Source organism: Aethina tumida, chromosome 1 (assembly GCF_024364675.1).
Source record: "Aethina tumida isolate Nest 87 chromosome 1, icAetTumi1.1, whole genome shotgun sequence".
Lineage (NCBI taxonomy): Eukaryota > Metazoa > Arthropoda > Insecta > Coleoptera > Nitidulidae > Aethina > Aethina tumida.
The window spans coordinates 28,798,447-28,820,221 of NC_065435.1; positions in this window are offsets into that span (position 1 = coordinate 28,798,447).

Sequence of the window (21,775 nt, forward strand, 5' to 3'; positions counted from 1 at the left end):
TAAATAATTTCATTATTTATTCCATATGGTATTACTCAAGCCTTAACCATTATGTTAAACCCTACACATTTTCCATTTAAATTTAATCCATTGATGTTAATCAAAGTTGACTTTTTTTAGAAATTATGTGTTATTCCTTATGAATTACTTCTGAAATAAATTGATGGCGTGTATGTAGTTGTTGAGTTTTTGAATGATGACCTAGTGTTCTAAAGTTTCACAGCATCTCTTGAATGTTGAAATTGTTAATATTTTAAATTAAGCTTTGGGAACAGTTGTAAATTACAGATGCTAGGTTACAACAAGTGTTCTGTTGTTTTTTTAAATTTGGATTCCCTTAGATACAGAATTTATTGCAGTTAATCAAGGCGGAATATTGTAACAATTACATTAATAACGAAATATATCTATTTCAGAGCTCTGATTTCAAATAGTGTTAATTAATCTTGAAATACTCGGAAATCAAGCCACATGAAAATTTCCCGTGGGCTTTTATTTTGCTGTATCAAAATATTACCAATTATATTTAAAGTTCACTTAAATAAAGTTAGGAGATAAGATATATTAACAAAACACCAAAATGTCTTAGAAACTGTAAAATAAAATCCCGATTTGTATATATATCGAAAGTTAACCAAAGTTATACAATATTACAGAGTACAGAGAGTATTTAGTGTAAAATATCGTGTTATATATACCGCCCCTTTGGTTGACTGAATCAACGCACTACAACGCCGTATAATCAAATTGAGACATCCCTAATTAAAAATCGCTCCGTTATTTTCCTTCTTTCAAAAAAATCTTTGGTCACTGTGTTTTTCATTCTCTTCTACAATATGATTTATTCAATCAATTTTTGAAGATAATTTTTGCAATACCCTCAAAAATTATTTCTTTTTACAGAATGCAAATTTAAATAAAGTATCTAAGAACTCCATCTACATCCCAACGCATATGGAGAGTTACTACCACGATTTTAACATATTTTTGAAGCAAGTATGGAGCATACAGGTAAAGCAAGTAAATTGTGTCTCACTTCTTGAATGTCTATAAGAGCATAAACTTTCATTTCAATTATGATATACCTTATTACAGATATTTTAGAAGAATACTGCTTAATAGGATACAAGGCTCCGCGATGTTTGATTGTATATAATTACTTCTTTCCATGATCGGTATCGCGATTATATGATAACCGAATAAGCAGAACGAAAATACTACAACTTTAGTTCTCGATGATGTTGTCAGGGTTTTGTCAAAACATGCCTACTCCCAAGAAAATATGGAAACACTAAAAATATATATGCACTAAAGTAGATGAAAGTTTTAACAAAACTGCAACAGATAAATCTATTAATTATAAATTTCAACCCAACAAAGATTTCAAATCTTTATTTCCCCAGAAAATTGTCAAATAGAAATCACTATTTCATGATTTGGTTTATAAATTGTGTTAACATTATTTGAACTTGTCATCCAGACATGAAGAATCTAAATAATTTACGACATAAAATTATCAAATATGGAAAGATTGGTATATTAGTGTTGTTTGAGGGTGATAATTAAAGGTGAAGGAGAAAAATTCAGTGCATAGTTGAAATCTGTCGCTCACTTATTCAAGCTGAAAGAGTCAACTACGTGAATTTACTGTTGATTTAAAAAGGTGAAATATTTAAACAGTTACAAAAATAGCAACTTACCGTCTGAAGGTTTAGATTACGAGCCCTGCAAGTCACTGAAATCAAATCAGTTGCAGATCTCTCGTCGACATTTATTTTCGACAGGTAATTAATATGTGATAGGTGAGGGATAGCAACGAATTGTTTGTCAAAAAATAAAATAACATGTCAAATTACGTTTCTTTATGGCATATGTCAGAACTATGTAGTAATTTATAAAAAAGTTGTCTTCTCTCAAGCATATTTGATTTGATTCTTACATTGTATTAATATAACACCCAATTGTGGTTCAGTTATATCTTTTCTTATAATTCGTTTTAATCCACTGTCTCAGCAAATTGACAGAGCAAAGGAATATCGTGATGATTTTTCAATTTGTTATAATATTTTTCATGGTGGAACTGTTTCGAATCAATCTCATCCTTGTATTTCAACCTACAGTGGATCACCATAAATGATATTCCCAAATATTTAAATATAACATAACTATACAAATAAAACTACTTTGTTTAACTTATGTCGATATTTTAATATTAATTTGGTGTTATAAAATGGTTTCGACACATTGCCGATTTTTTCAACATCCAAATATTCAGTGGAAAAATATACAGATATACACAATATAATTATTTATGAATCACATTTTCCGTCATAAATTACAGATTAAAATATAAGCAAAAACTACTACGGCACAATTCTAATATTATAATTACTATAAACATGCTTAATTCTCAGATGTTAGATGAGTTGAAACGTATGCCCATACCATGGAAAACTTTCCATAAAATGGAAGTACCTTCTTTATACACAGACAGATATGTGGAACTCCAACGGGAACATTCCTGTCCTCAGCCTTTTTGATAGAACTTTTGAAGACGGTTTCTTGTTATTGCTGTTTTCTCCTTTATTGTGACTTTTTCTTGACCTTTTTTCGGATTTCTTGCATATTTTTTCATATTTCATAGCCTCAGAGAAAATAGCACGTCCTCAATCTCCGGAGATCTATCTTTCAACACTCTAATCCGGAGATTGCATGCTTGCATGATATCCAACCCTGTGAATCCGACAGATACAAGAGACCTTGTCTCTTGGCTGTCTAGACCTCTGCGTCTCTTTTGAACATCTTTTCTTTACTATGTAGCGATTGTTAGGTACCTCTTTAGTTTTCCCTCCTATTTTCCTAAACCTTTAAGGTTAACTACTCTTAAGTCATGATCTTCGAATCATTGCCCGGAGAGGGGTTTTTAGTCGGTAAAGTTCGGCACTACGTCTTGTAGATTTCCCCCTCTTTGCTCCAATAAAAGAAAATCATAATTTATTCTGAAAACAAATCAATGTGTTATTTTATGAAGCCTTATTTTGTGTTTAGTTGGGAATTCCTGTAAATATAAATAATGAATTTAGCCAAAACTATTCCCTAAAAATAACAGTTTGGTACGATCGGTTTCATTTCTAGCATTACTGTACATAAGTATTTCTGCTAATTACAATTCTCAATGAGGAAGAACCTCATTAATAAAGAGAGAATATTTAACTATTAATTTTGAATTGAAGCGTAGGAGCAACTTCAGAAAGATGTGTTTCTTATGAAATAAAAGTCTGAACTGATTAGAGGTTTGTGGTAAACAAATAAAGAAAACTTTTTGGGCTACTTGATTTTATGAAAAATATTGTAATATGTTTATATACAACGAAATTCAAATGTCTACAAGTGAATAATGCATAGAAATTCAAACAAAATGGTCCTGTGGCATAAACAACTAGAGTACCTACATTATAAAGGCGTACAGGATTTGTACAGAAAGCGACTGGTACACGGTAATAAATTGGATAATGATAAATTACCCATGTGGTATGACAATGTCAACGAGGTGAGCAAGCAAGGAAACCCTTTACTGACAGAGAAGGAAGAAGTAAGCAGTTACTGAATATTGTCCATTCAGATATCTGCGGACCAATGCGAGTCAAATTCAGCGGTGGATCAAGATATCTTCTTACATTAATAGACGAATATAATAGGTGGTGCCAGGTTTTTTCCTTAAGTCAAAGAGAGAAGTTTTTGAAAAATTTAAGGAGTACAAAAGAACTGTCGAAAATAAACTGGTAATGAAATTAAGAGAGAATTAGCTGAGAAATTGAAGATCATAGATTGCAAGGTTTTTCTTTAGAATAGAAATTAATCAAAGTAAGAAAGGAGTAACACTAAAACAAAAAAAATATATTTTAGAGAAATTCAGAATGGTAGATTGCAATCCAATTAAAACACTGTATGACTGCCACTCAAAATTTAACAGAGATTTAAAACCATTCAAAGACCCCACACGATACAGAGAATTAATTGGTACTCTAATGTACTCTAAGGTAACCGATCAAAACTGAGGCTTTACAATAACTAGCTGTGTCGTTGGATGTGGTACCGCTTTCCTTTCTGCCAATAGAACCTGGATTTGGGCCTCCTTTTCCTTTTCTTATTTCTCGGCTCTTGTCTTTTAATAGGAACTTTAATAGGGTCACTAAATAAAAACGAAAATATCACTACCAACACTTTTCCGTAGTTGCTACCGAAACTTGGTTAAATGACGATCGTTACCTCTGCCATTGATAACAACAGAAAAATTTCTTATTGTTAGCGACTTTTGTCAATTGTTCAAAGTGTGGGTAGCAACCAGGGAATATTGTTGAAAATTACAATTTTTTTTTGAGTTGTTCGTCCTTCTTTTGTCTGAATTTAGTTATAATAGTTACCATAATCGAAAGAGAAGAGTTGTTAATTTGGCTTGTAACCTCGGTTACTAAACCAATAAACTATGTGTAGGGTCCGGGAAAAAGAAAAGCTAAGTGAAAAACTCAATAAACCCCAAAAGAGTGCTTACACAGCTTTGTCGTCTAAACTAGGGATACTATCGGTAAACTCTGATGGTACCCCTACTCCTAACGCTAATCCCAAATCTTTGTCCCAACTAGCCACCCCTACTCCTGCAAAGTCTCCCAGCTCCAAAACTCAGAAAACTTCTTGGAACTCGGTCACCCCCAAGGAGGTGATGTCGAAATTGTGTAACTACGACGCACCCCACCATTTATGGTTCAGTGTTGAAATTTATGTATATTGAATTGTATTAAAGTATTTTAGACCCTAAGAAGTGCCCTAAGAATTAGAAGAGCCTTCTCATAGAAAATAAACTCCTTGTTATTAAAGTAATTATTTAATGTTTCTAATTGAATGGAATTATTTGGTAGCGCTAATGGCTAGACGTCTCAGTCTCAGTTTCGGCTCGTATTTTTTGACAACTCACTGACAATCTTGACAACTGATCTTTGTGTAATTTTGTTTTGATTGGTGTCCGATCCTATAATGCTCTTTGGCGAATTACAGAAAGAGGATATTTCAGTCTGCCAAAATGTGCGGAAAATGGGATCACATAAATATTAATCAACGAGCTGACCCAGCTTACAAAATCCGATAATATGCATTCCTCAGTTAATTTAATGCTGTCTTGTTAACCAAAATTAGTTTACCTGAAGCATTCTTCTCAATTTACAGCGCAATGTAGCTTAGGCTATTATAAAGAATGAAAAATTATAACACATCTTAAAACAAATAATGTTTCATTTCCTCTTGGGAATCCAATTGTAACTGTTGTGATGACCTGTAGGAGTGTACTGAAACTACTCATAATCTGTTAAAATTGTAATTTGAATTGTGCGCCTGTAGACAGTTAAGTTGTAATTTTAACACTAAATTCTTAAATATAAGTTTTTCTTCTGAAATAATAAATTCTTTTAAGAAAAATTAACAGGTTATGAAGCCAGAAAAGCCCAGGGAAGCCCAGAATGACTTACTTACGGAGAAAAGTAATGAAGTTAACCTAAAACGTCAATACGACAATTGAAAAGTGTTTTCTCGTAACATCTGGAATAAGGGTTCTTAAATTGTCAGCAAACAATCAATTGGCATTAATTGAAAAGTTAACCGGCCGAGATAATTACGTAACATGGCGATTTGCTCTAAAAACATACCTACAGCAAGAGGAGTTGTGGAACTGCATAGACCCCACCACATGTGTCATTGTGGACACAAAACGAGACACAAAGGCAAAAACTAAGATAAATTTACTAGTTGACTAAATAAATTACGTGCACATGCAAGAGAGTAGTACTGCAAAAGAAGTATGGGATACGTTTTCATAAGTATTTGATGACTCTTTGTTGACACGCTGTGATGGGCTGCTGCGTGATCTCTATAATACTTCACTTACTGTATGTCAAAACGTAGAGAAATATGTGAGCAAAATTATGTGTACTGCTCGCAAGCTCAGAAACATGGGTTTCGCAGTTGACGATGAATGGCTAGTTACATTGCTACTCTCCGGTCTACCAGAGTCCTCCTATCAACCAATGATTATTGCTATTGAAAGCTCCGGCATGAAGATAACTTCAATTTCTGTGAAATCAACATATCACAAAATGTTAAACAACCGGAAAGTGACTCAACAGTATTCTCAGTCAACAATAACAACCACAAGAAGCAAAGTAAGTAAGGGTGCTACACTTGTAATAAGTCCTCAAATGCAAATCCAGGACCAAGAATGTTCAACAAAAAGCAAGTAGTTCATCATATGCTGTTGTGTTTGAGACAACATCCAGCCAAAATGACCCATGGCAAGTGGCTTCCGGTGCATCGTCACACATGACAAGACGTAAGAACATGCTTGAAAATATGACGGCTCCTGTCATACATAAAATCAGAGTCGCAGACAACAAAGTATAATCTGTGCAATGTTCAGTACAAGTGAGGTTGGACCATTATGACGATGAAGGTCAAAACAAAAAGGTGCTTTTTACAAAAGGATTATGTGTTCCTAAACTGGCAACAAATCTATTGTCTCTAAGTCAGATTATTTGCGATGGTAGCCAAATAAAATTTGACGGAACAAACTGTGTTATTATGAACAGCAGAAGTGAGGTAGTATCTTCCCACTGTGGCTTTATGTGAGGGTCGACTGGAACAGTATTAGGATTAGCATTAGTCATTTCAAACCTGTTTAAAATTTGTTCCGTATAAATACTAAAACTACTACTAAAACTCTTTTCGGTGTAGAGTCGAATTTTGCATTCCAGCAGCGAGGGAATTGTTTTAACCCATATAGTGACTTGTTCAATTTACATACCATGTTTTCGTCATGATCCAACCCTTCTTGTTAAGTCATAAATAGGTGTGTTCAAGTTCTCCATATAAAAATGCTGTCTTTACGTCTAGTTACTTGATTTTGTGATTATTTTGTACAGCCACAGATAGTAACAATCGTATTGAATCTCACCTGACTGTTTGTGCAAAAGTTTCCTGGTAATCAACACGTGACATTTGACCATATCATTTCACACACAGATGTGATTTGTAACGTGGTCATTAAATAAATGAATCACTGTCATTAAAGTTATTATAACAAATCGAAAAATCATCTCGATATTTCTTTTCTCTGTCAATTTGTTGACACTTTCGATTAAAACAAATAGAAATATATTAAAAATATAACTGAACCACAATTTGATGTAATATTAATACTATGAAAGAAACAAATCAAATTTACTTGAAAGAAGACAACTTTTTTCTAAATTACATATTTCGAATACGGTTTAATTGGACATGTTTTGTTTATATTATAACGTCTGGCACATGTCACAAGGAAACGTAATCTTAGCAACATAAATGTTATTTTCTTTTATTTGATAAACAAAATTCCTTCGTTGCCATTGAAACTTGAAAGTTCGCAAAATGTCACTCAATCCCACACCCACTCCCAAATGTTCGTTTAGTTTTGTAATTACTAATTAATTAAAATTTTATTTATGTGTATATACATCTAGTTATCCTGTTTTCAATTTCATCCCTCACGTCAATTTCATCCCTCGTATCACATTTTCAAATTAAATTATAATAGTTGGAACTTCTCTTAGCAGCAATCTATTCTAATGGAAATATAAAGTTAACAAAGCTAACAAAAACAATTTCTTTTCACATGTTAATTATGTCAGAATCACAGACAGTTTTTGTATGTCGACGATAGATCTGCAACTAATTTGATTTCCATGACTTTCAGGACTAGTAATCGGCATCTCCACAATAATGGCATCAAGTTGCCATTATTGTAATTGTTTAAATATTCCTAACGAGTTCCTAAGGAGTCAGCACATTTTGACAACTCTGGCAATTTTGACAGCTAATGTGAGAGTATTTTGTTCTGCTTAATTGCTGTACATATAATCCGCGATACCGATTATGGAAAGAGGTTATTTTATACGACAAAACATCACAGAACCTGGGATCCTACAGCAGTATTTGTGTAAAAAGCTACTTTAATGTGTGGGCAAAAGCACCAAGATATGATCCAGCTTTTCTTTTACATTTACCCAAATTCATTTTAGCTTGAGCCGAACCAACTTTTCTAGAAAAACTACCGCCCAATCTATTACTCATTTTTAAATTTCAAACACATTACATTAAAATCTTTTATCTAAAGTATAACTTGCGAATATGGTGTTGATTAATTTTTTATAAAAACTAATCACTTTACATTGCAATCGTTATGATTATTTACAGTGGAAAAATTACTTGACAAATCCAGCCCATTTAGTGTAGCAAACAATAAATCATGGCAGATTCTATCAAATGCCTTTTAAATGTCTGTATAAACAACATCAACCTGTAAATGATTTTCAAGAGCACCAACTGTCGAGAGGTTATAAATAAGAAGGTTGGTCGCAGAAGGTTTTGGAACTAAGGCATAATTGGAAGTTTTGGAACTAAGGCATAATTATTTTGGAAATGATTTTTTTGGACAATTTTGGAAAACAACAAGTTAACTACCTCTATCCTTTAAGGTAGGTATAACAAACGATTTTTTACGTACGTTAGGAAATAAAGTAGATTTTAAAAACATTTTAAATTTCATTGTTAGAGGCTTTGTTAATGAGAATCCACAATTCATTCAATACTGTAGAAGGAATATCATAAGGACCTCTATTACTAGATAAATCAAGACTTCCGAGTTCATTGAAAACATCAATCTGGACAAAATTATAATAACTTTTTGAATATAAACAAAAATATTAGATTTGTGTCTGCATTGAAGGCTAAAAAGTGAAACAAACAGCTAACGAAGTGTAAATACTTATTTCTTTTGTTGTTTTTATCTTTTCAATGACGAAATTGTAAGAAGTTACCAAATAATTGTTCAAGATCAGTTTTGAAATCAAATGATATTTTGTACATATTCAGGTTTCAACAGCAATGAAGGCGATAAGTTTATTAATCAAAAGTAACACATACTTTTGTTGTCTGAAGAATATGCATCGACAAAAGTGTGTGAATTGTTAATTAGACATTGCTATTCCTAACAAATATCAAAATTTTATATATTTTCTTTGATAAGATAATAATAACACTTTTTTAGCTGCTTTTTTTCAATTCTGTTAAACTTATAAATTCACATCACATAATTAGGACCTTCCCACTTTCCGCATATTTTGGCAAATTGAAATAACCTCTCTCAGTAATTCGCCAAAGAGCATTATAGGAATGGACACCAAACAAAACGAAATTACACAAAGATCAGTTGCCAAGATTGTCAATGAGCTGTCAAAAAATATTAACCGAAACTGAGATCTGAGACGGCTAATCATGAGCGCTGTTTTTTCCCAAACCAATTTAAAAGTTACTTCTCTATGAGAAGTCTCTTCTAATTCTTAGTCTACTTGGATTAATATACTTTAATGCAATTCGATATACATAAATTTGAACACTGATTCATAACTGGTGGGGTGCATCGTAGTTAGACAATTTCGACATCACCTCCTTGGGGGTGTCCGAGTTCCTGAGTTTTGGAGCTGGAAGACTTTGCAGGAGTGGGGGTGGCTGGTTGAGATAAAGATTTGTGATTAGCGTTATCAACTCTTCTCTTTCGATTATGGTAACTATTATAACTAAATTCAGACAGAAGAAGGACGAACAACTCAAAGAAAATTTGATACTATTAACAATATTCCCTGGTTGCACTTTGAACAATTGACAAAAGTCGCTAACAATAAGAGACCTTTCTGTCGTTACCAATGGCAACGGTAACAATCGTCATTTATCCAAAATTGAGTAGCAACTACGGAAAAGTGTTTGTTAAGGAATGAAATTGCACATTGATACTTGGAACACTCTGTATAGATGCCCTAACGCAAGCGTCATGCTACGCAGGGTTTTTAGCACTTAGTTTTTAGTCTTTGACGTTTCTAACACACTTTGTAATAATATAATAAACGATCAGTGTTCTTGTAACATCGACTATTATTCTCATCACACTCACACCTCAGTTTTCAAAAGTGTTTGTAGTGATATTTTTGTGTTTATTTAGTGTCCATCTTTTGTCTGAATTTAGTTAGTTACCAAATTCAGTCAAATGAAAAAATTTGTTTACTTGTCTGGTAACCTTGGTTACCAATCCAAGAAACAACTGAATTAAATTTTTGTTTTCGTACTATAAACAGTTTAATAACCGAATTAGCGATAATGAAATGGGAAAACAGCAAGTGTGCCTGCAAAAGGTCGAGTGTTTCCGAATTATATTGGAACCGGACGGCACATCGCCAGCAAAAACCGTGAAAGAAGAAAAGAAAAAGGCGGTTCAAATCCAGGTTCTATTGGCAGAAAGAAAGGTCAACCGCCCGCTAAACCCTGAGCACGACTCCGTTCCAAGTTCCGAAAGAGTTAACTATCTAAAGTAAGTAACAACAGAAAAATTCGGCAAAGCGCCACACCGACATCAGACCCCCAAATGGAGTTAGACATAACGTTAATATAAACAATAAAATAGAATAAACTATGTTAAAAAACAATAACAATTGACAAATGAAGGCGACCGAGGTAACCTTGGTGATCAAGAAATAGTGAGAGTCAGTTTGAGAGAAACAGCTCAAGAGCTCAGTAGTGGCTGTCTTTTTTGTTGATTCATCCTTTGTATTTCAATTATTTGATTGAATAAATTACTGCAATTTCTTGCATATTCTCTGAGGTTATGGGCCCAGTGCGTGCAGGATAAAGTTATACAATTGAGGTTGGAAGTCAATTGTGGTGAAGGCAACAGACAAAGATGGCGAACGTTACTGTAAATAACATTCTAAAATTTCAACAACTCGATGGCACGAATTTTAGCAAATGGAAATATCGTGTGGGAATTTTGCTTGATGAAATGGAGTTGAGAAGATCCATCGAGGAATCGTTGGAGGTCATTCTTACAGCGGAAAAAGATGTGACCAGACATCCTACGATTAAGTTGAATGAAAAGAAATGTGTTTCGATATTAGTACAGTCAGTTCAGGATAGCCAACTTGAGTATGTTCGCGAAAAAGCTCGGGCAAAGGACATGTTCGACACATTATGCACGATTTTCGAAAGGAAAAGTGTGGCGTCGCAAGTTTTATTACGAAAACAATTGCTGACAATGAAATACAATGAGTCGGATGATATGATAAGTTTACTTTTGCAATTTGATAAGAGAATTCGAGAGTTAAAGTCAACGGGAGCTACAATGGAAGAGCTTGATGTGGTTGTACATTTGTTGATTACTATGCCATGAGGTTATGATAACCTAGTGACAGCATTGGAAACAATGGATCAATCAAAGTTAACTGTAGAATTTGTTAAAACGCGGTTAATGGATGAGTACAACAAGCGGACTGGTGAAAATGGTTCGAGTAAATCAATTGAGCCTGGAGCAATGTTTGCTGGGAAAAAGACAATTATATGTCATATGTGTAAAAAATCTGGACACAAAAAGGCTCAATGTTTTCGCAATAAAAACAAAAAAGAGAGGTCAAATAGAGAAAGCGCAAACAGAGCAAGCGGTTCATCGATGTATGCAATTGCTGAAGATGGTACCAAAGAGAATTTGGCAGAATGGAAGGCATTGCAGCAGAATAGCGGTAATTACGCGGAAATAAATTTTGTTTTAGATTCTGGAGCGACTCAGCATATGGTGAATCAGAAGATCTTCGATAAATTTGGAACCAATTGACGAAATAAGCATTTCGGTTGCCAAGAAAAATCAAAGCATTGTTGCAAAGCAACGTGGTGACATTCTCGTTAAAACATTTCACCATGGTGACACATCGGTAAAAACAATGGAGGACGTTCTATTCGTGAATGATTTGAAATGCAACTTGATGTCAATTCGAAGACTAACACAAAAGGGATATCGAATTGTGTTTGAGGGTGATTATGCCTATGTATCGCTGAATGGTATCGAAAAGTTTGTCGGACGCGTAAATGGAAGAATGTATGAAGTGACTTTGTTCGTTGACAACAATGTGTTTGCGGGATTTACAGGAGTGAATAAATTGAATACAATATCACAGAATTTATGGCATTTTAGACTTGGTCATCTCAACCGAAATGACATGAAAAAGTTAGCCAATTGTATGGCTATTGGTATGAGTAACGTAAAAAAAAGGATACACAGTTGTGCGAATGGTGTGTACTTGGAAAACATGTTCGTTCACCGTTTCCAAGAAATTCAAATACACGTTCATTGCGAGTTTTGGAATTGATTCACAGTGATGTTTGTGGACCGTATCCAACGAATGCATACGATGGGTCACGTTATTTTGTGACATTCATGGATGATTATTCGAGAGCATCCATGGTCTATTGCATCAAGAGAAAAAGTGAAACGTTTGGTAAATTCAAGGAATTTGTTGCAATGGCTGAGGCACTTCATGGCTCAAAGGTGTCAAAATTGAGACATGATGGCGGTGGTGAATATACGTCAAACGAATTTAAAGAATACTGCAAACAAAAGGGTATTCAGATGTTAGTCACCGTTGGTTCAGTATCTGAACGTTTAAATGAAACGCTGCAAAACAAGGCTACGACAATGCTTTTGGCCAGTGGGATGGAAAATAAGTTTTGGAATGAAGCAATTATGTCGGCAAATTATATCAAAAATCGATCGCCAACGAACGCGGTTGGAAAGCAGTTTAAAGACAAGACACCAGCAGAAATTTGGTTTGGAAAGAAACCGGAGCTGTCAAACCTTCGAATATTTGGTTCTGAATGTTACAATCATATTCCACATGAAAAGCGGTTGAAATTACAAGCAAAAGCAACAAAATGTATTATGCTTGGTTATGGTGCGACGTTTGGTACGTATCAACTTTGGGATATTGAACAACAGAAGCTGATTTTTAGTCGAAATGTAACATTCAATGAATCATCGGTATTAAATCGATCAAAGTTAGTAGAGATAATCGGTTCAGAGGCGGTTACAGATAGTGGGAGTACGTGTGACGGTAAAGCAGTTCAACCAAATGATGATGAACAGTCGCGTACTGATAAAACTGGAGAAATCCACAGTACTAATTTGGCTTGTGTTGGTAACGGCGTTTATTTGGATAAGAGCGGGAGAGTAGGAAAGGCACCGCAACGTTACGGTAATTATGCACCTGAATGTGATGCGCATATGGCAATATCATCTATCGAAGGTGAATCACTAGTGTTATCAGCAGAACGATTTGTTGGTAACGGCGTTTATTTGGATAAGAGCGGGAGAGTAGGAAAGGCACCGCAACGTTACGGTAATTATGCACCTGAATGTGATGCGCATATGGCAATATCATCTATCGAAGGTGAATCACTAGTGTTATCAGCAGAACGATTTGTTGGTGACGATCCGTCCACAATATCGGAAGCAAAACGGCGTAGTGCCAAGAGGTACCCGAAAACTAGACGTTAAGATTAAAATCTCGGAACTAGAGGGTGAATTACAACGAATGAAAGTAAGTAATGCAGTAAGCTGTCTGCTAAACTACAGATACCATCGGTAAATCCTGGAAGTACTCCTACTTCTAACCCTAACACCAATCCTTCCTCCCGACCAGCCACCCCACACCTCCTAAGCGCAGAAGTCTTCCACAAAGTGGGATACTCCTATGGAGGTGGTCTCGAAATCCTGACAACGCACCCCTGTGCTCTCCGAAAGGACACGGAAGCACTGGAAGTATTTGTTTCCATTAAGGTCAAAATACAAAAGTTAATAGTTAGAACATGCCTGCTTACAAGGCGACGTGGAATGATAATGCAAGGTACTCAGTAAAACGCTTATTGACTATCTTACAACATTGGTGGGCTGTATACAACTAACTCTGCTTTTACAACTTAACTCTGTTTCTATAACTACGCTCTTCTGTTGTTTTTATTCTCCGTTGTCATCACAACCGTTATACACGATGTCTAGATATTCTAACATAACCTGCCTCGAGTGAATTGGACCAATGATGAGTAAGTATAGTGTTTGCATGAGTACTGAGGTTTACACTTTAAACTATCAATTATCATTGGTTGATTGTGTCTTATGAAATTTTATACAATATGTTCCTACTTTATCTACATGTAAAAAAATTAAAAACTAAGTTTCCTAAGTTGTTCTCTAAAGAGCTTATAACATTAACTATTCGTTATTCATTTGTAGACATTTGAATTCCGTTCCCATAAACAAATTTCAATATTTTATTTATTAATTCGTTATTCATTTGTAGACATTTGAATTTCGTTGTCATAAACTAATTTCAATTTTGTTCATAAAATCAGGTAGACCAAAAAGTTTTCTTTACTTGTTCACCACCAAATTTTAATCATTTCAAACTTTTATTTCATACGAACCACATCTCTCTGAAGTTGCTCCTACGCTTCAATTCAAAATTATTAGTTAAAAATTCTCGCTTTTATTAATGAGTCCCTGCCTCATTGGAAATGATAATCAGAAGAAATACTTGTTTATAGTAATGCTAGAAATGAAACAGATCGTATCAAACTGTTATTTTTTGTGAATATTTTTGTCTAAATTCATTAATTTACTTACAGGAATTCCCAACTAAACAAAGAATAAGTACTTTCATGTATATGACGCTCCTTAAAACAACACATTAATACCTAATTAATTTGTTTTCAGAATAAATTAAGATTGAAATCTTAAAGTACGATGCAAAAGGCAAATGGTGTAAAGATTCTAGTGGCCCAAGAATTGGATTTAAATGTAAGTATAATTTTCATCTGTATTCAAGATTTTTATAATTAATGACATATTTTATGTTAAAACACACACAATTAAATTATTTAATTTAAACGAAAAACAAATAAAATTGGTATATGTAATAAAATTAATCTTTAATATTAATTTTATATATCTTTTTTAAAGTATTTCGACGATTCGTTGGGCACGAGGAGTTACATTCACATGGAAAGGCTGATTACAGTCATATAAATGAAGATGAAATGAGTCACGACAAAACCTGACGACATCGGGAAATATTTTCTCTGAGGCTATGAAATATGAATAGAAATCCAAGAAATCCGAAAAAAGTACAAGAAAAAATCACAATAAAGAAGAAAACAGCATTACCAAGAAACCGTTTTCAAAAGTTCTACCAAAAAGGCTGAGGACTGGAATGTTCCCGTTGAAGTTTCACATATCTATCTCTGTATATAGCAGGTACTTTCATTTTATGGAAATGTTTCCATAGTGTGGATCTAGGTTTCAACTCATCTATCATCTGAGAATGAAGCTTGTTTATAGCAATTATAATTTTAGATTAGTGCCGAAGTAATTCTTCCTTAAATTTTAATCTGTACTGTAATCACTAAATGTGTTTCCTAAAAAAATATGTTGCATATAACTTTTAAGTTCCTCCACTGAATAGTTGAAGGTTAAAAAAATCGACAATGGGTCGAAACCATTTATTAACAACCAAACTTATATTAAATTAACCACATAACTTAAAGGTCAACAAAGTAGTTGTTTTGTATGTGCTGGACTAATAAAACTGCCAAGTTTGTGATTTTTCTGTTTATTTTGCTCGGAGCATCTGAACGTTGTGTGTTGCTCTCGAGCTAACTTAAAAGTAAGTAAAAAGGAGGGGGTTGCGCATTAGACGTTGCCAATGTTGACAAATGCTCTAACATGCCGCCCGCCTTGAAAATACAATTTTCAATAGACAAATAATATAATTAATACATTGGAGATCAGAATAGGAGTCATAATAGAAAAGTCAATCACAAGGTAGCGCACACACTTTCGAAATTGCTCGTTCTAGCACACCGGTTCTGCTTTTTACACTCACTACACGCACTTCTCCATCTTCACCAGGATGTAACACAAGAATGCGTCCCATACGCCAGTGTAGAGGGGGCAGTTGATCGTCCTTAATGATGACTAGATGTCATGGTTTGAGGATGTGTTGACCCGCTTGTTTCCGTTTCAACCTGGCTTGGAGTTCGGACACGTACTCTTTTTGCCAACGTTGCCAAAAGTGGTGTTTCAGTTGATCCAGTCGCTGGTAATTATTGAGTCGGTTGACAGGAATGTGGGAAAGGACAGGTTCGGGAATTGAAGTTAAACATTTGCCAATTAGAAAATGACCCGGCGTTAGCGGAGATAAATCATCTGGATTTGTTGATAATGGACTTATTGGACGCGAGTTTAAAACTGCTTCAATCTGTGACATTACCGTATAAAACTCTTCAAACATAAACTTATCATTGCCTAATATTCGCCTCAAGTGATGTTTAAAGCTTTTAACACCAGCTTCCCATATACCTCCAAATTTAGGCGATCGCGCAGATTGGTTGATTGATTTTCGCAGAACTGTTTGATACGAATCTCCTACTTCATCTATTTCCCCGAAACGCTTCACGATTTCATCAGTTTTGTTTACGACTAAACAATTAACTGAATGCCTTTGGTTTTCATTACTATAACCTCCTATAACGATCCACCCAAAGGACGTGTTTTGCAGCATAGGATTATGTTTTCCCAGTGAAATATGCTCAGGCCGTAGAACTTTCCAAAATATGTCGGCACCCAATAGGATGTCGATATCATTGCATATATTGAATGTAGGATCTGCCAACGTAATATGATTTGGAATTGTGAAGTTATACCTTTCCATTGTAGTAGAAGGTATGGGTTCTGTGATTTGATTCATAATGAAACATGAAACGCGTTTTTTGTATGAACCGTGAGTAGAAGAAATGTTGACTATCGTTTGATATTGAATCTCCGGTACAGTTTGACCAATACCAGAAATTTTAATATTGGTTTTATGTTTATCTAAGTCTAACATTTTAACAGCCCTTTCAGTCACAAATGAACTTTGGGACCCGTTGTCAAGTAGTGCACGTAGAACTTGGTTGTTGCCTTGTGCATCAGTTACATGAATTAAAACCGTGGATAAGTAGACTTGTTTGTGTTCATTTGCCACCGAATGATTAGAAATGGTAACTGGCACTTCAGTATTAGTGACAGTTTCACTGGTAACATGTGTCTCAATATGTAACAAGGTATTGTGCCTTTTGCCACATTTTCGACAACTACGTGAATGGCATGTTTTTGTGTTGTGTCCCTGTCTTAAGCAGTTTAGACACAGCTTGAGCCTTTTAGTTTCTGCAATACGGTCATTTATTGAAAGCCCCTTAAAATTGGTACAATTGTAAATTGCATGATCCTTTTTACAATAATAACAACTGACCTTGGCAGACACAGTGGTTATATAAGCGTGTGATTTGAATGGTTTGTTCTTTGGCTTTGTAGATCTTTCGTGATCAAGTTTTTCTAAAAGCTCACAATGCCCTTTTAGAAATTTATACATATCCGCCATGTTTGGAACTTGTGCCTTGTTAACGATCTCCCATTCGCGTCGGGTAATATCGTCCATTTTGGTTGCGATTATATAGATTATAAGCGTATCCCACGTATCTGTAGATTCGCCCAAAGAATTTAAAGCACTCAAGTTTTTTGTCACAGAATCGTAAAGATCTCGCAATTGAATATGAGATTCTTTTGTAACATTTGGATGACCGAAAATGGCTTTAATATGATTGTGAATTATTAGGGATTTGTTTTCAAACCTATCTTCCAACAATTGCCAAGTAATATCATAATTATTTGCGGTAATCTCAATAGAGTCGATTATACGAGCAGCATCCCCTTGAAGACACGAACGCAAATAATAATGTTTTTGAATGTCGGACAATGATTGATTTGCATGTATTAGTGATTTAAATGCATCGCGAAATTCTAGCCAGCCGTCATATTGACCTTTAAAACAAGGTAGACTTATTGAAGGCAATTTTATACCTGTAATTGGATTGCTCGCGACTGTATCTGATGATGACGTATTCGATTGTGTTTGATTATTTATGGGATAATCGTTGATTAATCTAGTAATTTTTGTTGTAACGTCATAGAATGAATCTTCAAACTCCGCCAATTCAGAACTATCCTCATTATCTTCGAGGTAGTCTATTTCTGTGCAAATGGAAGAAAATTTATCTAATGTACATGAATGTTTTTCCAAACGAATTCTTAATTGTGCTATTAATTCGTCATTAATGTTTGCGCTGTCTATAGAGTTTACGTAATTTTGCAACCTGGTCAACTTGCCTTTGATTGTACGACGTTTACATTGTAATTTCTTAATGCTTCCAGTAGACATTGTGATCGTTTTGTTTTTCAAATGTAAAGGATTTTTTAAATTGGCAAATGTTCATGCAGGTAGTAGATGGGAAACAAACTTACCGACTCAAGTGGTTGTAGACACGTGTTACGCAGGCCTTTCGACTTGAAACCAATGGTTGTCGATACGTGCAATGCAGGCTCTTTTGACTTGAAACCCTGGTATGTTTTTGAAATGACCTTGATGTTGCCATGATTGTTGATTAGACTTCCCTTTGCTGGAATTCTCCTGGAATCGATGCCAAATCCAAACTTGACTTGCCTGCACTGGTTATTTCAACTGGAACCGTTGCCAATTGAACACTAATTGCTGTTTTCGGTACGACGGAACTTATCGCCACGTATTCTTCTGTGTGTTGAACAGGTGTTTTCCGTTCGCCCTTGCTTCCTGTTGATCTTGTACACGTAAATCCGGCTCGACCGGACCAATGTTTTGTATGCGCTGGACTAATAAAACTGCCAAGTTTGTGATTTTTCTGTTTATTTTGCTCGGAGCATCTGAACGTTGTGTGTTGCTCTCGAGCTAACTTAAAAGTAAGTAAAAAGGAGGGGGTTGCGCATTAGACGTTGCCAATGTTGACAAATGCTTTAACAGTAGTTTTATTTGAAAAGTTATATTATATATAAATATTTGGGAATCACATTTATAGTCATTTAGTATAGGTTGAAATATAAGGATGAATTTGATTCGGAACAGTTCTACCATTTAGTATAACTCATCTCATCTCGATATTTCTTTGCTCTGTCAATTTGTTGACACTGTGGATTCAAACGAATAGAATTATACCAAAAAATATAACTGAACCACAACTTGATGTAATATTGATACAATGCAAGATCAATTCAAATTTACTTAAAAGACGACAACATGTTTCTAAACTACATATTTCGAATTAGGATTAATTGAATTAACCATAACTCTTGCCTATAATTGGACAGGGTGACATGCTATAAGGTGACGTAATCTTAGCAACATAATTGTTATTTTCTTTTATTTGACAAACAAACTTCCTTCGTTTCTATTGAAACATGAATGTTTGCAAAACGTCACTCAATCCAATACTCACTCCCAAATGTCCGTTTATTTTTGTAATTACTAATTAATTAAAATTTTATTTATGTATATATACATCAGGCTAATTATCTTCCTTTCAATTTCATACCTCACCTCTCTTAGCAACAAAATATATATCGGCATTTAGGTATAAAGTTAACAATGTTAACAAAAACAATTTCTATTCACATGTTAATTATCTGCTGAATCACAGACAGTATTTCTTTGATTCAAAATAAATGTCGACGAGGCTTCTTGGCGGTCTACCATGGGTGTTCAAACATTTCGATGTTGGAACTCGGAATTGTCTGCAGACGATTTACGTACCTGGCGGGGTGTTGTACTCGGTAGAGCAGTTTCCACGCTGCGATCTGTTGAGACTCAGCCCTTTGCTTGGGGATTCGTCTTGTCGGTTAGACGAGACCTCGTGTTTTGTTAGTTACAGTTTTTCTGTTTCTGTTTTTGTTTTTAATAACATAGCAAAACGAAAAACCAACTAACTAATATATGTTGTTGTTTCTCTCGTTTTGCTATGTTATTAAAAAAACAAAAACAGAAACGAAAAAACTGTAACTAACAAATACGGGGTCTCGTCTAACCAACAAGACGAATCCCCAACAAAGGGCTGAATCTCAACAGATCGCAGCGTGGAAACTGCTCTACCGAGTACAACACCCCGCCAGGTACGTAAGTCGTCTGCAGACAATTCCGAGTTCCAACATCGAAATGTTTGAACACCCATGGTAGACCGCCAAGAAGCCTGGTCGAACTTAGCAAGATAGATCCTGCCGTCGACCGATGGCTGCGCGCGGTAAACGGGGCTCGTGCGACGACAGACGCGGACGTCGACCGCCTAGAAAAGTCACATTGTTTTGAGCCTTTCGACTCTCGGAACTCCAAGAAATATCGTTGCCACCTTTAACTAGAAAGGATACGGCCTTAGAGGCGTTCAGGCATAAACCCACGGATGGTAGCTTCGCACCATCGCCCGCTCGAGCGAGTGCGTGAACCAAATGTCCGAACCTGCGGTTCCTCTCGTACTGAGCAGGATTACTATCGCAACGACCGGTCATCAGTAGGGTAAAACTAATCTGTCTCACGACGGTCTAAACCCAGCTCACGTTCCCTTTTTACGGGTGAACAATCCGACGCTTGGCGAATTCTGCTTCGCAATGATAGGAAGAGCCGACATCGAAGGATCAAAAAGCGACGTCGCTATGAACGCTTGGCCGCCACAAGCCAGTTATCCCTGTGGTAACTTTTCTGACACCTCTTGCTGAAAACTCTTCAAGCCAAAAGGATCGATAGGCCGTGCTTTCGCAGTCCCTATGCGTACTGAACATCGGGATCAAGCCAGCTTTTGCCCTTTTGCTCTACGCGAGGTTTCTGTCCTCGCTGAGCTGGCCTTAGGACACCTGCGTTATTCTTTGACAGATGTACCGCCCTAGTCAAACTCCCCGCCTGGCAGTGTCCTCGAATCGGATCACACGGGAGCGTTAAACGACGACCGAAACGCGGCCAAGCCCATGACCGACCGAAACGAGAGAAAACCGCGCGAACGATCTCCCCAACGTTAACGGAACGATCAAGAATCGTGACACGCGAACGGAACGCCACTCTGCGTGCTTGGTTCTAGAATGCCATGACAGCCGAAACCTGTGTTAAAGGTACGGCGCACGCGTTCCGCCTTACCGAGTAAGTAAAGAAACGAGTGGTATTTCACCGGCGATGTTGCCATCTCCCACTTATGCTACACCTCTCATGTCTCCTTACAGTGCCAGACTAGAGTCAAGTTCAACAGGGTCTTCTTTCCCCGCTAATTTTTCCAAGCCAGTTCCCTTGGCAGTGGTTTCGCTAGATAGTGGGTAGGGACAGTGGGAATCTCGTTAATCCATTCATGCGCGTCACTAATTAGATGACGAGGACAGTAGGTTGCTATTATTGTAAATGTCTAAATATTTAACCTATTTAAATCAAAAGATAATTCACGTAGTTGATTCTTTAAGCAAGAATTAGTGAGCGGCAAATTTCAACTAGGTACTGAATTTTTTCTATCACGTTTGGTTGGATTATTACCCTCAAACAACAATAAGATACCAATCTTTCCAATTTTATGTCAAAATTTAATTAGATTCCTCATCTCTAGATGACAACTTCAAATAATGTCAACACAATTTATTTACAAAATCATGAAAAAGTGATTTCTACTTTACAATTTTCTGATTTGCAATCTTTGTTCACTTGAAATTTATAATTAATAGCTCTATCATTTTTAATTTTGTTGAAATTTTCATCTACGTTTGTGCATATATATTTTAAGTGTCTCCACGTTTTCTTGAGAGCTGACAAATTGGACAACTTGGCCTTAGTTTCTGATTTATAATCACGATTATAGGAACCTGGGATCCTATTAAGTAGTATTTTTCTAAAAAATCTTTATAAACATTCAAGAGGTGAAACACAATTTACTTTACCTACATGCTCCATACTTG